This window comes from Dama dama, chromosome 16, assembly GCF_033118175.1.
Source record: "Dama dama isolate Ldn47 chromosome 16, ASM3311817v1, whole genome shotgun sequence".
Classification (NCBI taxonomy): domain Eukaryota; kingdom Metazoa; phylum Chordata; class Mammalia; order Artiodactyla; family Cervidae; genus Dama; species Dama dama.
Genome location: NC_083696.1, coordinates 22,886,230 through 22,903,924, shown reverse-complemented (window position 1 = coordinate 22,903,924; position 17,695 = coordinate 22,886,230). Strand labels below are relative to the sequence as shown.

Genomic DNA, 17,695 nt, shown 5'->3' with positions numbered 1-17,695 from the left:
AAGAATACTGGAGTGGGTAGCCATTCCCTTCTCCAGGGATCTTTCCCACCGAGGGATCAAACCTGAATCCCTTGCAGGCAGACCCTCTGAGCCACCAGGGAAGCCCTGACTCCTATACTATACATAGGGAAGTCCTGGCTGGTTCACTGGGAACTGCATCCCTTTCTCTGGACAGCGTCCCTCAGCAAGCCTACTGGCCAGATCGACCACCTTCTCAGGCCTGTCACTTCTTCCTCCAGGGCAGAGGATTTGGAGCAGTCTTCCGAGGGCACCTAGGTTCTCAAACCCTTGGGTTAGTGTAAATGTGTGTCATCAGGGGGTGATCAAATGGTGAACACTGAGCAAACAGTTGGCATGGGGGCAAACAGAAGGGGTGCAGCAACACCTGGATTGGTACCTACCCACCTCACCCTGGGGAAGTGGCAGAAGGCTTGGTTTGAAATGTTCTTATCCAAATTAGATCTGCTTAGAAACAAAGGCGCAAGCGTCCTCAGAGCCCACGTGCTTTGTCCACCCATTGGGCAGGTCGGGTCCCCAGCAGAACAGCATCAGAGCATGGGAGTTCGCAAGACCTTGGAGATTTGGAGGAGGGTGGAGGCTCCAGAGGGTGAAGTCAGGTCAGGCTCCCAGAAGGGGCAATGCTTCAATAGCAGGTGGTGAGGAGCGGGTAACTGGGCACATCATCGGAACGTATGTTGGACCCAGCAAAGCCTGGCCAGGGCAGAGGTTAGCCTTTGGGGGCTTGGGGGGTAGGGGGAAAGGTGGAAGGCGGGGAGGGAAGAAGTCAGAGGGAAAGAGTGGAGATGGAAGGTGGCAGGGGCGGGTGGAGATGGAGGGAGTGGAGGAGTGCAGGAAGGTGAAGAAAGGGGAGGGAAAAGGGGAGGGACGGAGCGGGTGGGGGATGAGAACTAGGGCGGGGAGCCGGGAGGCGAGGAGGAGGAGGCAGGAGAGAGGGGGAAGGGAAGCGAGAGGAGGCGGGAAAGGGAGGAGGGGAGCGGAGGAGGGGCCTGCGCGCAGCCCCGCGCCCTCCCTCCCGCGCCGGCCTCCGCGCCCTCCCTCGCCGCAGCATCCCCGAGTCGCCTGGCCGCGCCGCCCCTCCGCGCCGGGCCTCCGAGCCGGTCGCCTCCGCCTCCGCCGCCGCCATTCCTGCGCCCGCGCTCGCCTGGCCCGGCACCGCGGGGCCGCGCGGCCAGGACACGCCGCGCCAGGTAAGGGGTGGCGGGTAGAGGGCGGGCGCGGGCGGTGCAGGTGCGCGGGGGCGGCGAGACCCTCCCCCAATCGGCCCCCGGAGCCCGCCCGGAGCCTCCGACCCGAAGCCCCCTGACTCCTCCCGGGACTCCCGGGGCCTCCCCGGAGCCCCCTTCCCGGAGCTCTCTGACTTCTCCCCAGACCCCTCTTTGAGTCCCCTCCCAGGAGCCCCCAGGACCCCTCCCCTCCCCGGCTGCCTCCCTGCCCCGGCGCGCAGGTGGCTCGGCAAAGCTTGGGGCTCGGGGCGCGCGGCAGACCCTGGCCCGGGGCGGGGGCGGTGTGTTCTGCCTGACCGGCGGCTTCTGTCCGCCCGGCCCCCGCCCCACTCCGGCCATTCAGGCCTGGCCCGGCCCCGCGGCTTCTATTTCTGTCGGCGAGGCCGCGGCCCCCGGGCGCTAGACCCCGAGCCGCGCACTCAGACAGGTGGGGCAGGTCGGGGGCCCTGGCCCCCGAGTGAGTGTTGCAGGCCTCGGCTTCCTTTAGGGTTTTGGCTGCGTGATTCTAGAATAGGCAAGGAGAATCAGCAGCCTTAGCTCAGGGCTGCACCTGTTGCCGCCGCCTGGTGAACTGCAGGAGGCTGAATCCACTGGGGTTTTGCCCGTGCAGACGGTGGAAAGGAGAGTTGGGTCGTGGTGGTCCCCTTCGTTTATTCCATTTAGTGTTGGCGATGGGGGTGTGTGGGCGTCTGGAGGTGGGCAGTCACCAAAAACGAGGCCTGTGGTCCAGGGCAAGGGTCCCCGCTTTCTGGAGCGTTTGCTATGCAAAGTTGTTCTTCTTTTGATTCGAAAACCACCACTTATGTTAAGCACATCCAGGACTTAGGGACTGTGGCCAAGTGGCTGCCCCCCCCCCCCCCCCCCCCACCATTCTGAGTCTATTCAGATCCACTAGGCGCCACCGAGCGGAAGTTTCCTTTCCAAGGGTGAGTGACATCGGTGGCCTGTCACCTCATACCTGCCCCAGGCCTGGGGCCTGCCTTCTGGCGGCCTGGGCGCTGTATTTTGGGAATGTTTACTGTGTCCCAGAAACAGGCTGCCTCAGCTAGTGCTGGGGCCAGGATTCTGGCAGAGATAATGCCCCGATTGTCACTTGAACCGTTGATGTCTGTGCACATCGTCTGCAAGAATAAAGAAGAATAAAGCAGACCTGCTCGGAGTACTCCAGGCAACCAGTCCTGCCAGGGGGAAAGCCTGTAGGGATGAGGGGATGGTGAAGGGATTCACTGGGGCATTTCTGGGGACAAAGACTCTCCCTGCCAAGAGGCTAGACCTTCAGATTGCAAAGAGAAAAAAAAAAAAAGTTTGTATTATGAACAGCAGGTAAACCAAAGAAAGAAAGAAAACCAAATTGCTGACCCTGAGAGGCAACCCAGCCCTGGTCTACTCTTGAGCCGTGTTATAGGACCGTGAGCTGGCATTCGAGAGGTACTGGCTCCCTATGATTGCTGGAAAATGCAGCGTTACCCCTCTGCTGGTAACGGGCGTGCTCTGGCAGCCTTCTTTGGGGTCCTGGCAGATGGTGCATCCACCCCAGCTCAGGAGTGGGGTGCAGGGCCACGCCGCACAGCTGTCCAGTGGGTCTGGGGGCAGGGAGATGACCATGATGACATCATTCACTTGTGATCCAGTCCCTGTGGGTTAGCCAAGGCAGGTTTTGTCTCAAGCGCCTTCCCCCCTCACCAGGCAGGGATGTCTAGGCCAGTCTTGGGAGCGCACACTAATGGCTGGCTCTGAGTGAGGGGGGAGGACCATCCGCTGGTGCCAGCACATAGCGAAATCAATAATGTGTTGCAGAGATCAATGGTTTTCTCATTGGTCCTCTGTGCTTCCAAAGAGAGCCTGCCTCTCCCACACTGGGCACGGACAGGTTCAGGCCTCCCACCCCTCCCTCTGGGTTCTGTTTCTGGTTGGGGGTGGATGGGTGCGGCCAGGAGCCTCTTCCTGATCCCTTGTGTGGTGAGCCTGGGGCTCCTGGATTGGCAGCAGGGCCCTGTGTCCCCTCCTACCACCAGGCGTCCCCAGTGTCCCTGGGTTAGGCCCCTGCTGTTGCATAAGTGTATTGACTTCCCAATTGTTCCTTAATTTTCAGCGACCTTCCCCTCATGCTAACAATTTGTTCAGAAGAACTCCTGAGAAGGTGATGTGGCAGGTAGTGCATCCCAGTGCCCCCGGCCCCCCATACCCAGTCTCTTCTGGGAGTGACAACAGTGACCAAGTTAACCATCCAGGCCTGCAGGGTGGCCATGGGGTGAAGCTGGCCATGTAAAAATACACAAATGAATTTGCCATCAACTGACTGTTGAGGGTGGCTGCGGGAAGAAAGACTGCTGTCCTTTGTGGGGCTCGGCAGATGCAATCTCCCCTGCTCCACCCGTGCCTCTGGGGCCCTTGGCCATTCAGGGATGTCTCGGGGCGTCACCCGAGAGCGGGCCCGTCAGGCAGGCTCCTCTGCCCTGGAGACTCGGCACAGCTCGTGGCCACTGCAGCCTGCCTGCTGTCAAAAGGTGATGGAGAGAAGTGGAGATTTATTAGGAGGAAATATCTGCTGATTCAGTCAAGTGGAGACAGCATGTGAGTGGGCCTTGCCTGGAGCTGGGCTGGCATTGTTCAGTGCACCAATTAAGGTGATCTTTGGGATAAGCAAATTGGCTCATTGCAACTCCTTGGAGTGGCTCACTTTGAGTTGCCTGTCCCTTCCTGAGTGCATGGTCATTTACCTGGTGATATTGTGCCTGGACCAGACATCACAGCAGCCCGGGAGTCGTTCCCCCATAGCTGCCTTCCAGCATGCCCTGTGATCCTCCAGTAGGACTGGGTCCTTTATTTGGTCTAAAAGTCTCAGATGCTTTCTATAAAAGTGGACACTGCACCCCTTCCCCTGGTCACTTCTATGTATTACTCGGGATTGCAGCTTTGAATGAAGTGCAGTTAACCAGCATTTGAGTCAAGAATCACTCCTTTCGAAAATAATGGTATTTAAAGAGACAGTTGGACATTTGTTGAATGAACAGTGATTTTTAAAAGATAATTATATTCCTTAATAACAGTATTGTGGTTATGTTCACACAGTCTTTACCCTTTAGCTGTAGGTGCTGGAGTGATCTGCAGAGGAGGTGTTTGAGAGCTGTTTCAGATTAGCGTGGGTGGGGGATGGGTTGGGTGATGGAGGGGGCGGCATTGACTATGGTTGAGTGGTTGTTAGCTCTGGGTGATGGTATCTGAGGGTTTGTTAGTCTCTTCAGTCTTTATCTTTATCTTTAGTCTTTGAAAGTCTTTATCATAAAATAGTTAACGATCTAAGAATCCCATTTCCCCCTTTCAAATGCCATAGGATCCTTCACTTCATGGAGTAGTTGACGTTTACTTTAAAAGAAGTGCTGATGAGTTAAGTGAAAACATTGCTCCTTAGTATAGACTGTATAGAGTGATCCCCTTTAGACATGTATAGGTCATAAAGTATAGAAGCATCTGGAATGACACCCACTGTCAAACAGACGGTGACAGAGCACCCTTGGTGGATGAGGAGGGCAGGTGCTGCTCCAGACTCTAGGGACACAGCTCCAAGCAAGAGTGGCGGTCCGGCTGGTGACTGGGATGTGAGGGAAGGATATATGTGGGCATGTGAGTTGTGTGAGCTTGGGTGTTGGCAGAGGGTTGAGAAGGGGATGGAAGTGGAATCTATCCTTTTACCCCCTCACGTATTTCCATGTGGTTTGTTCCTTTTACAGTGGGATTGTTTTTGTAATGAGAAAAGGTATTTGTAAGAAGGGATCTCCATTAGGGAATGTGCTTAGTTGCTCAGTCGTCTCTGATTCTTTGTGACCCTAAGGCCTGTAGCCCACCAGGCTCCTCTGTTCATGAGGATCCTCCAGGCAAGAATACTGGAGTGGGTTGCCATGCCCTCCTTCAGGGGATCTTCCCAACCTAGGGACTGAACCCAGGTCTCCCACATTGTAGGTGGGTCCTTTACCATCTGAACCACCAGGGAAGCCCTTAGGGGATAGAATAACCTGGGTTTTTTGCAGTATTTATTTATTTAGCTTCATGGGCTCTTAGTTGTGGTACTTGGGATTTTCGGTCTTTGTTGTGGCATGCAGGTTTGGCATGTGGAATCTAGTTCCCTGACTGGGGATTGTATCCAGGCCCCACCTGCATTGGGAGTTCAGAGTCTTAGCCACTGGACCACCATGGAAGTCCCTAGAATAGCCTGTTTTAAATATTAAATTTCTAAATCCAAATTTATTCAAAATGGATTTGACTTGTAGGAATTCATGTTCCTACACAACATAGTAACATGATGTGGCTTCAGTGAGGCAGTCAGTGGATCCATAGCCATTGTTGCTCTGAGCCTGTGCTCTGCAAGCCATGAAAAAGAGACACCAATACCCTGACCTCAGCAATAGGGGGCACGAGACCCAGACCCTGAAAATTTAACAGCAACGCTGTTCCTCAGTCTGGGCAGTATGCTGAGGTACCATGCTGGCCCTGAGCCATGGAATGGGGAAGACCCTTAGCTCAGACCCACCACGGTCCTGGTTTAAGTGGAGAAGCACATTTCCTTCCATGGGACTTGACCCAGCAACAAAAGCAGTGACAGTCCACAGCCTTCATGGGTGGATTTCCACTGCTAGTTGGATGACCTGCCACTGTGGGGCTGTTCCACTCATCTTCAGCAGTTTCTGTTTTTTCATTTAGTAGAGGATATGTTAAGTAACTTTCCTCTACAGCAGCAACAACAAAACCCATAAAAATGCTAAGTCCACAGAGTGAAAAAGTACAAGTTGCCTGGAATCCTCAGGACTTCCCGCCCCCTCCATTTTCCTGTCCTATTACAAGAAATTTGAGTTGCTCAAGTACCAGAATGTAATCGGCTTTGATCTAGCATCTGGGTGTTGTTTGGCTCTGAAGCATGTTTTTGATTTTGTTTGCAAGGACACTACGTTCCCGGAGGCCTACTCTGAATAAGGGCCTCAGCTGGACCCCACTTTGTTCTCACCATGTATTTGGGAGTTTTGTTTGTTGTTGTTTACTAGTATTTTCCATGTTTGTGGGGAGGCCACGGCCGGGCCCGCAGTGAGGCGGCTCATGTGCTCTGAGCCTGGGGTCTCGACTCCATGGCCATGAGCTGCCTGCTCTCAGAACAGACTGTAGGCACACGGCTCATTTTTCCATTGAGATCAGATGTGTTCTCTGAATCTCAGTCCTTTCCAGAGGCATTAGGGATCCTGTCTGAACAGAGCTGTGCCATCTGGGCATTCGGGGCACCCAGGAGGTCTGTGTCCTTTGTAGGCAAGATCCCATCATTCATCTTTTTAGAGCGAAAGAAATTAGGTACTCAGGTGATGCTAGTGGTAAAGAACCCTCCTCCCAATACAGGAGACTTAAGAGATGCGGGTTCGATCCCTGGGTTGGGAAGATCCCCTGGAGGAAGGCACGGCAGCCCACTCCAGTATTCTTGCCTGGAGAATCCATGAACAGAGGAGCCTGGCAGGCTGTAGTCCATAGGGTCTACATAGGGTCACACAGAGTTGGACGCTACTGAAGTGACTTAGCAAGGCCCCTTTCACCTCCACTTCATGAAGTCTCACCACTTCCTCCAGCAAATGTTTACTGAGCTCCAATTACGGCAAGAAACCAAGAGATAGAAGGCCCTGCCAACTTGGCACTTATGGTCAAGTAGCGGGTGCTGGAAGGCTAAGGAGAGGAAGTAAATCCAAATGTCACGTATTGGGGCCATAGTGCCATGGAGGAAGCCAGTGTGGGGTCCAGGTGCTCACAGTTTGGGGATGTTTGAGATTCAAAACCAGGTGGCTGGTGGGCTGATGGAGGAGGTGAGGAGTGACTGGGGGATGTCCTGGTGCACTTTAGCAAATCCAGAGGGTGGGTGTGGCTGGAGCAGAGGAGCAGCCCCATGCAGGTGGTGGGTCTGGCTGGATTCTGGTGGGTTGTGAAGATGGAGCCAAAGGGCTGGTTGGCTCAATAGAGGAGTCCAAGGTGAGATTCTTGGCTCAGGCAACCCAAGGGATGGAGTGGGCGTTACCCTGAGATGGGGTCTCTGTGGGCAGAGCAGCTTTGGGGGATTTGGGAGGGTGGTACCTACAACCTCTGCTGCTGTCCACGTGGAGGTGGTGAGGGGCTTGTTGAGCAAGCGAGGCTGGAGTTGGAGAGAGTGGCCTGGGCCAGATATGGGTCTGGCTGTTGCCAGCACAAAGGTGATGTTTTTAAAGCTGAGTCAGCACAAGATGGCAGAGGAGTTGAATGGATGGAGGAGAGGAGAGGTCCAAGGTCAAGGAACCAAGGAGTGTCATCAGGGCGGGAGAAAGCCAGAGGAGACTGGGGCAAACAGGGCACAGGAATAGAGTGCATGGAGAGAAAGGCCTGCCTGGCCGAGGGAGCCAGCCAGGTGAGGAACAAGAATTATCCTTGGAGAATTGACCTTAGAAATATGGAGGCTGTCAGTATCCTGACAAGAGGGGTGGGAGTGTTGGGCCAGGAGAAGGTGGGAAGTGGAGCTCAGGACATCAGGAGTTGGTAATTTTTTTGATAATTTTTCTGGGAAAGGGGCTGAAAGATGGGGGTGTTGCTGATGGGTATAAGGGGTTGTGTTTCAGGTTTTGGTCCTGATGGGAAAGATGGAGTAGGGGGAAGAGTGAAGGAAGTAGGATAGGGGCCTTGCCCATGTCCTCAGTGGGGGAGATGGAGGGGACAGACGAGTGGCCACTGTTCCCCTGCAAGCAAACTGTCATTAGCCTCTTAGATGCACCGCTCCTCTGATTGGTCCTGGGGTCCTCAGACAGGGGAAGGGGTCAGGATGGCAGAAAATGGTTATGGAAGCTTGTGATAGCAGAACCTCTGATCATGGCAGTGGGTGCCCAGGGGTGATGAAGCACTCTTGGGTGGTGAGCACAGGAATTCTGGAGAGCTGAGTTTGCCAGGCTCCCTGGCAGAGAGAGATGCCCTTCTGGCTGAGAGGACATCTGTGTGGCAGGAGAAGGGTGAAGGGGGCCTGGTCTTCTGGCCTGATGGACCTGGCCAGAAATCGAGGCTGAAAGTGGGGCCATGTCCTCGCACCCAGGATGTGAACACTTCCCTCTTGATGTTGGCCTGGCATCCCTACACACAGGGCCCGGTCACTAGCGAGGGCCTGCATGTTATCGATTAACACTGCCTTGATTCCACATCCACTGAGCGCACGTGAATGAGGGAGAGAGCCTGTCTCCAGGCGTGGTTCCTATGCCAGCAGCATTGTATTTCCAGATCTGGCTGCAGGTGCGGGTTTTCACCTCCGCCCCCAGGATCCCTGAACCAGAAGCTTCGTGATAAAGAATCTGCCCGCAAGGCGGGAGACCCGGTTTCGATCTCTGGTTCAGAAAGATCCCCTGGAGAAGCGGATTGCAACCCACTCCAGTATGCTTGCCTGAAGAATTCCATGGACAGAGGACCCTGGCGGGCTACTGTCATTGGCATCGCACAGAATTGGACATGACTGAGTGACCAACACTTTCACTTCCAAGGTTGGGCTAAGCACAGCCTGTGGTTGGGAGGTGTACCCTGAGGGGCAGACAGGAGAGCTTCTCTCTGGATGCCCATTAGACTTAGGGTGCTTGCTCGTAGAAACAGTGTTTTGTTAACCAGCTTTATTGAGGTATACTTTACATAGAATAAAAGGTTACTGTTCAGTGAGTTTTGACAAAGGTATACAGTTATCCTTGTAGCTTAGATAGTGAAGAATCTGCCTGTAATGCAGGAGACCCAGATTCAGTCCCTGGGTGGGGAAGAGTCCCTGGAGAAGGGAATGGCAAACCACTCCGGTATTCTTGCATGAAGAATCCCATGGGCAGACAATGGTTTTTCAAAGAGTCAGACTCAACTGAGCGACTTTCACTTTCATTTCTAAGCTTGGGCCAAGCAGGGCTTGCCTTTGGGGGTAGTGCACCCTGGAGGGCAGACTGGAGGGGAGAGGGAGGGCCAGTGGGCCCACTCTGGATACACATTAGACTTGGGATGTTCACCGGTAGAAACAATGTTTCTTTAACCAGTTTTACTGAGGTATGATTACATACAATAAAAGGCACTGTTCAGTGAGTATTGACAAAGGTATCCAGTGATGCAGCTGCTACCATGATCCTGATGGAGGCCAACAGTGGATCAACTCTGCGGGTGAGGTGCGCCTCACGCATTCATGCACCCACCATCCCTGGCTGCTGTCCAGCCCTATAGCAGTTGGGCAGTTGCAACAGAGGTTGTTTAGCCTATTGACTCTCCCCAAACTCCCTGTTGCCTCTTTGCAGTCAACCCTCCACCCAGGCAATCACTGATCTGTCGAGATTAGACTATTAGAAGATTTGTGTCTTTAAGAGTTTCAGAATGGAAGCATGTATTGTAGATTTCTTGTCTTACTTCTTTCCCTTGGCACGTCTTTGAGATTTTTGGGTTTTGCTGTGTGTGTTGTACTTAATGTCTTTCATTGCTGAATCCTATTTCATCATGTGGGTGTGCCATGGTTTATTGATTTATTCACCTGCTGGTGGATGTTTGGATTGCTTCCTCGTCGAGGTTATTATGAATAAAAGTGCCGCGAGCTACAGCGCAACACAAAAGGAAGAACAGCCAGTTAAAACATGAGCGAAGATATCTCCAGAGAAGATAGAGAAATGACAAATAAGCACATGGAAAGACGCTCACCATCATTAGTCACTAGGGAAGTGCAAGACCAAACCGCAGTGAGATACTACTTCCTTCTTATCAGAATGACTTTCGTTTAAAAAAAAATGGAAAATAGTAAGTGTTGGTGAGCATATGGAAAAGGTGTAAATTTCATACATTACTTTGAAAATGTAAAATGGTGCAGCGACTTGGAAAATAATTTAGGGATTCTTCCAAAAGTTAAACATAGACATGTCATGTGACCAGCAGTCCTACTCATGGGTAAATACACAAAAGAATTGAAAATAGATATTCCAACAAAAACTTGTACACCACTGTTCATAGCAGCGCTAATTCACAATTTGGGAAACAACTCAAATGCCTATCAGTGGATGAATGAATAAATAAATGTGGTCCATCCAAGCAATGGAATATTACTTAGCCATTAAAGAAATGAAGTACTGACATGTGCCACAACATGGATGACCCTTAAAAACATTTGACTAAGTAAAAATAGTCAGACACAAAAAGTGCATTGTATGATTCCATTTATATGAAATGTCCAGAATAAGCAGATCTGTTGAGACAAAGTAAAGCAGATTGGTGCTTGCCAGGGCTTGGGGAAGGGGCGAATGGGTGTGACTGCTTAATATGTATGGGGTTTCCTTTGGAGATGATGAAAATGATTTGGAACTAGAGAGTGGTGATGGTTGCGCATTCTTTAAAATGGTTTAAAAGGTAAATTTTATTTTATATGTATTTTACTGTTATAAAAAGGATATGAAAAATGCTGTATTCATTTGTATGCACATCTGAGAGTGGACATGCATTTTTGTTTCTCTTGAGTAACTACTTAACCAGTAGAACTGTGAGGCTGTGTGGTAAGTGTATCTTTAACTTTATAAGAAACTGGCAAACTGTTTTCCAAAGTGGTTGTATCGTTTTACATCCCTACTGCTAATGTGGGAGCAGTTATTTCACATCCTTGCCAACACTTGCGGTCGTCAGTCTTTTTAAATTTAGTTACTCTAGTGGGAGTTGTGCTCTACCGTAGATGTTCTAGTTGCGTATCTTTTCCTGTATTTATTAGCTGTTTGTGCTTCTTTTAGGTTTTTGTTAAAATCTTCTGCTGACTCTTTAATTGGGCTATTTATCTCTTATATTTGAGTTCTTAAGAGTTCTTTACGTATTCTGGATTCAGTTTCTTTGTTAGATGTTTGTATTGCAAATATTTTTTCTCTGTGGCTTACCTTTCTATTTGATTAATGATGTCACTCAAAGGGCAGACATTTTTAGTTTTAAGTCCATTTATATCAATTGTCCTTAGCTAGTGGTTTGTGCTTTTTGTGTCCTGTTTAAGAAACTTTGTCTCACCCATCATCATAAAGATTTCCTCCTGTGTTTTCTTCTGAAAGCATTATGGTTTTAGCTTTTATCTACTATCTATTTTGAGTTACCCTTTAACTGGAAAGAGTTTAGGGTTGAGGTTTATTGTTTTGAGTGTGTATACCCAGTTGTTCCTGCATGTTTGAAGAGTAAATGAGAGTCTGTGTGGCTTTGTTTCAGGACTCAGTTCTAGTCCATTTTGGCTTATTCACCATTGGCCTGAAAACTGCGCTGTCTTTCTGACTGTTGTTTTACAGTAATTTTTGAAGTCATGTAGTGAGCCTTCCAGTTGTGCTTCCTTTTCAAAACTGTGTTATCTCGTCTAGATCCTTTGCATTTCCATATAAATTTAAAATCAGCTTGCCAGTTTCTACGAAAACAACTGCTTGAATTTTGATTGGGATTGCATTAACTCCTTAGATCACCTTGAGGAATATTGGCATCTTATTAAGACTGAGTCTCAGCCAGTGACCATGGACGGTCTTTCCATCTGTGTTCACCTTCCTTCATTTCTCTTAGCAGAAACTTGTAGCAGTCAGTGTAGGTCTTATATGTGTTTTATCACATTTATTCATAAGTATTTTATGATTTTAAATGTTACAAGTGGGTTTTTAAATTTTCCAATTGTTTATTGCTACTGTTGGAACATTGTATGGTTGGATGGTGTCACCGACTTGATGGACATGAGTTTGAGCAAGTTCCGGGAGTTGGTGATGGACAGGGAAGCCTGGCATGCTGTATAGTCCAACAAGTTGCATGCAGAGTCACACATGACTGAATGACTCAACTGAACTGAATTGCTACTGTATATAAATGCTATTGATTTTTATATTGTTTATCTTGTGACCTTTCTAAATTCTCTTATTTGTTTCAGTAGCTTTTTTGTAGTCCTTTAAGATTTTTACACAAAGATAATCCTGACAGTTATAAATAGGAACCATTTTACTTCTGTCTTTTCAGTTTAAATGCTTTTTATTTCTTTTTCTTCCTTTATTCCATTGTCTAGGATGTTCAGTGCAGTGTTTAACAGAAATGGTGACGATGGATACTCACCTGTTCCCAATCTTAGGAAGAAGGAACTTAGTATCTTCATTAAATATGATGTTAGGTGAAGGTTTTATGTAAATGCATTTTTTGAGGTTGAGGGAATTTTCTAGTTTGCATAGAGTTTTTATCATTAGTGGATGTTCAATTTTGTTATATGCTTTTTCTGTATCTGTTGAGATGATCATATGGTTTTTCCTCTTTTTTTTTTTTTTTTGATAAGTATGGTGAATTACAGTAGTTAATTTTTGAATGTTAGACAATATTTCATTCCTGGCACAAAACCCAGCTGGTCATGATAGTATTATCTTTTTTCTGTATTGCTAGATTCAATTTGCTACAATTTTGTGAAGAATATTTAGAACTATATTGATGAGGGATATTGTAATCTTTTCTTGTAATCCCTCTGTCTGCTTTCTGTATCAGGGTAATGTTGGCCCCACACAATAATTTGGGAAGTGTTTCCTCTTCATTTATTATTGAGAGTTTTTGTAGGACTGGCATTGTTTCTTCCTTAAACATTTAACAGGATTTATTAGTTAAGCTGTCCTGGATTTTCTTTATGAATTCGGTTCATTGACATAGAGCTATGAAGACTTTCTGTTTCTTCTTGAGTCAGTCCTGTGATATGTGTGTTTCAAGGAATCTGCCCATTTCACTTAAGTTGTCAAAGCTGTTGGCATAAAGTTGTTGATAATATTTCCTTATTGTCATTTTAATGCCTCTGGATTTGCATGGCTTTCCCTCTTTCATTTCTGAGCCTGGGATTCTTGAAAAAAATGAAGCAGGACAAAACCCCCGTGTCTGTCCCCACACCTGCCCAGTTACATCAGAATCTCCTGGGATGGGAGGGAGGGTGTGGATGTGTGGTTTTGACAGCTGTTCAGGTAATTCTTGTGCAGCCAGAATTGAGAACCTTTGACGCAGAGGAAGGAGGGATAATCTTTACTTACTGGTGCTCTGGGCAGGCCTCCCAGAAGGGGGAGAAGGAGGATCTGAAAGAGCGGAGAAGGACACAGGGGCCTTGTCTCAACACGGGGTCTGCATGGAGAACACCCAGCCAGTGGCCTTGATGGGGCTTTGAGTTTGGTGTGGGCCCTGGGCGGACCTGCAGGTGTGGAGGGCATTCTCTACATGCCAGATTTTGGAGCCAGTGAAAAATAGGAAGGAAAGCAGCTGGCTAGGAGACAAGGAATGCCAGGCCACATAGCCTAGACTTCCTTCTCTGCAGGGTTGGTGTTTGTTTTTAAGTGTGATTTACTGAGGGATAATTTGCATTCAGTCCTTAAGGAGATTGGCCCTGAATATTTATTGAAAGGACTGCCACTGAAGCTCCAATACTTTGGCCACCTGATGAGAACAGGAAAAGACTTTGATGCTGGGAAAGACTGAGGGCAGGAGGAAAAGGGTATGACAGAGGATGAGATGGTTGGATGGCATCCCTGACTCAATGGACATGAGTTTGAACAAACTCTAGGAGATGGTGAAGGACAGGGAAGCCTGGAGTGCTGCAGTCCTCGTGGTTGCAAAGAGTTGGACACGACGGAACGACTGAACAACAGCAATTTGTGTTCAGCAAAATGCACCCATTTTCATGTCCAGTTCTATGAGTTTTGAAACACAGTCATGTAACAATCACCAGATCGAGATAGAGAAAATCTCTGTAACTCCACAGATTTCCTTGTGTCCATCTGGAGTCAGATCCTTCCCCACCCCACCCACTCCCAGCACCCACGAATCTGTTTTCCATCCTTAAAGACTTCTCCAGGATGATGGACAAGTGGAGTCATACAGTGTGCGGCCTCTGGGTCCAGCTTCTTTCACTCTGCCTAATTTTGTAGGGGTTTGAGCAGTAATTGATGTGATCAGAACCACGGTGAGTGCTGACTCTGACACCTGATTTGTGAATCAGAAAGATGAGGATGAAGACAGAGAGGCCACTATGGGAAAGAGTGACAGCGATATTCGTGGTGATCTCATTGTCAGTGACCTGCCACCAGCCTTCTATACCTGTCTCGTGGAGTTCTAAGCACAGCCCTATCAGATTGGGATAGTCCTTCTGTCTTTTACGGTGAGGTTGTTGAAAATGGAGAAACCAAGGTGTGGTGGACCCAGAATGTGAACGCGGGGGCTGTGGCTTGAAGCCTGCAGGGAGGGGTACTTGCCAGACACAGCATCTGATGCACACACTGAGGGGTGGCCATTGGTTGAGGTATTTAAAAAATGTTAAGGATGCCTGTACCCTCAGCCATTGCAGTTCATTGTCTGGAAATTTATGCTGAGGAATCCTGGTTGCGAAGAAGCATTTATTAGAAAGGGTGTCAGGTGTTGATAAACAGAAGACCCAGATACCAGCTGAAAGCTGCTGACAGATGGTCAGAGACGAGGAGATACAGTTAGGCTAGCCAACCTCTAAAAATAATAGTATAAAATATGACTAATTTGATGTATCACATCAAGGACTAGGAACTATTCCTAAACCGGGGCATACAGTGAGGACCCATAATTTGTCTAGAAAGCATTAGATAGACTGTGTCCAGAAGGGAGGGTCACGTGGTTCGTTGACAATGTGGTTTTTCTTTTCTCCTTGGTGCTTGTCTGCTTGACTCCAGTTTTCTGCAGCAATAAAGGAAAAATAGAAAAATGGAAAAAACACAACTGTAGATCACACGCACACACACACACACACGTACGTCATATGCCTTGAGAGTCTCACACACTTTTCATAGACCTGTTATACCTGCCTGGTTTAAAAAGCGGGTGGGAGCTCTTTCTGTTGTACTTTTAAATGGGAAGCATACGCTGGCCTGTCCAGATAGGGTGGGAGTAGATGCTTGAGTGAGAATGTGTGGCCACCATGAGCCCTGCCCCTGGCGGGGGGTGGAGGGGGGTGCGGTGGGCCCGCTGCCCTCCTCCGTGCCCGGCTTAGCAAGAGCTTGCTCTGATGGGCGGCCTGGGTTTGACCGGGAGTCAGCCTTGTGTCGTGTGTGTGTGTGGGTGTGTGGCCTCAGCAAGGCCTGATCGTTCATGAGTGGGGTCAGCAGCATCTGGGGGCTGTGGGATTTACAAAATGAGGTGACAAGTGAAATATCCCTTCTTGGTTATCTTTGAACTGGGATGCTGGTAGATTTCAGTGTCATATTTAAAACCAAGCTTCAGAGAGGTTTCAGTCCTTATCTAATGTAGCTGAAAACATTTTATTAGAATATTAAAACTTAATGGCTGCTTTTGGGACCCTGAGGGCAGCTCATAGTAAGACATGCATTTATTCTGTAAGGCAGTGAACCTGCTTATATGTGTGTACATATGCATGCACACACATTTATGTATACATACACACACCTGCACTTAAAATCAAAGTTTTCTCGTGGGAGCATTCACCCCTAACTACATATGATACTCTCTGATATTTTGTTCAGTTGCATCTTGTTAAAAACTGTGTTTGCACCCCCCAGATTGAAAAATACTGAACCCAATCTTGTCATCTGGCCTTCTGTGTGACTGCATGGACATTTTAAACTTTTGGCATTAAGCAAATGTGTGAGGACTTTGGATTGTCGTTTTATTTCCTGCATCAGCTACTGGCTGTGGCGCCCTCTCCTTTGGTTTCTCTAAGCCTGGCGCTGAGCACAGCCTGGAGCCTGGAGCAGAGGGGCGCCCCCCCAGCTGCCCTTCCCCAGTTGCCTGGGGAATGCATGCTCAAAGGCCATACATGGCAGGGGGAGGGGGGAGCCAGGAAACTGGGTCAAAGCAGAGCCCCTGAGCCTCGGAAGTGGATCACTGGCGCAGGTCTTTGAAACCTGAGGGACTGGCTTGGGTTTCAAATGTGGGCTCCCTTGGGCCTCCCTGGCAGCACGGCCCCCCTCCTTTATGTTTATATCCTCTCTGCTTAGTGGACAGGACCACCAACGGAGCAGGGCTTGGTTTTCCCTGGCAACCCGGGAGGGGATGGGAACACGATTTTTAAAATAGATGCTGAGGGCCTGGAGAGCGGGCCCTGGGAGACGCAGGTCCCCACGGGTCTGCAGTGATGGCTCTGTGGCCGCCTGAGCTGGTGGGCACAGACTTTCCATCCTGGGAAGAGAGCCCCACTTAGAGTGAGTGGAAAGGGCAGACGTCCGCTTCGAAAACAAGTGAGACCCGGAACACACACGCTGTCTCGGCTCTTCCTGGGAGAGCATGCTGCGTGTGCACGTGCCAGCTCTCTCCCAAGGCCTGGACTTCTGCTAAGATGTTTTGTGTCAGGACTATTTTCAGGCCTTTTCTAGCATTTATGTTGCGGTCCCTAAAGACAGAAAAACTTTCCCCAAGCACAGCTCCTTTCATTAGCCATGACAGCTGCCAGTGTCCCCAGCCTGCTGGCCGGGGGCGCGGGGAGCAGCAGTGTGGCTTCTGTTACCCAGAGTGATCTCCATGAGCTTGGCAGCGGCTGGTAGCAGCACCAGCTGAGAACGTCTGGGCACTTCCCAGAGCAGCCGGGAGCTTGTCCCAGCCTGGCCTGTGCTTCTCTTTGCTCTTTGTGCCATGCCTGTTTGCTCAGAGCTGAAGGGGGATGGGTCTGTTGAAGGAAACGTACTGTTAGGGCTGTGGGGTCACGGTCACTTTCTGCCCAGGCGAGTGCCCTTGTGTGTCCCTGGGCCAGCCCTGGTGTCCTGAGGCATCTTCTCTCCAGGAGAGTGGCCCCAACAGCAGCAGCCGATGGACCAGGGCACGCATCCTCTGAATGCCGGGGCCAGGGCCAGCTTGTTGGGGTCGGGTCCCCCGGGAAAGGCCACCTGGCTTCAGGCTGACCGCTTCCATGGCCGCCCACCACTGGCTGCTCGGCAGTGGGTCCCCTCACCCAGTGCAGTGTGGCCTCTCTTCTTTTCCCATCTTGAAATGCAAGGGAAGATCACCCGCAAAAGAGCAGCAGCAGAAGGTCCCGCCTGCCCTTGCTTCTCTATCTTCATCTTCCCATTTGCCTTCCCCCTCCTCTGGTGAGACATTTGCACTTTTACAGTAATGCACACGTGACCTTGCTTTGCTCACAAATGGACCCCGACTCTGTGAGGTGCCCGGAGCACTAGCAGGCCCTTCTGGCACTCCGCCCCAAGGATGCTGTCCCCATTCAGCGCAGCGGAGGTGCGTTCTGGCTGGGTTCGACTTGCGTACACTGGATCCTGCAGTGCCTGCGTGGATGTCCCTCAGCTCCTGTGAGTGGCCTCGGGCCCCGCTGCACGCCCGGCGCTCTTTCCTCATCCCAGCTCTCCAGCATCCATCTGGGGCGTGCGCCACAGTTCACGCACTCACTGTGCTGTTGGCTTGGTTTCTGGCTTGGGCCATTATGAATATGGCTTGTAAACATTCTTGTCCCTTTAGTCTCCATTGAGGAC

At 49.9% G+C, this 17,695-nt stretch overlaps 1 protein-coding gene across 1 annotated transcript in view; it reads left to right on the top strand.

The window, feature by feature from the left end:
- Nucleotides 1-1,125: 1,125 nt before the first annotated feature.
- SEMA4D (semaphorin 4D) overlaps nt 1,126-17,695 on the top strand; it is a 120,123-nt gene continuing 103,553 nt past the window's right edge. The window contains exon 1 of the mRNA XM_061163555.1: nt 1,126-1,208. The gene's annotated coding sequence lies outside the window, so the exon portion shown is untranslated. The remainder of the gene's footprint in view (nt 1,209-17,695) is intronic.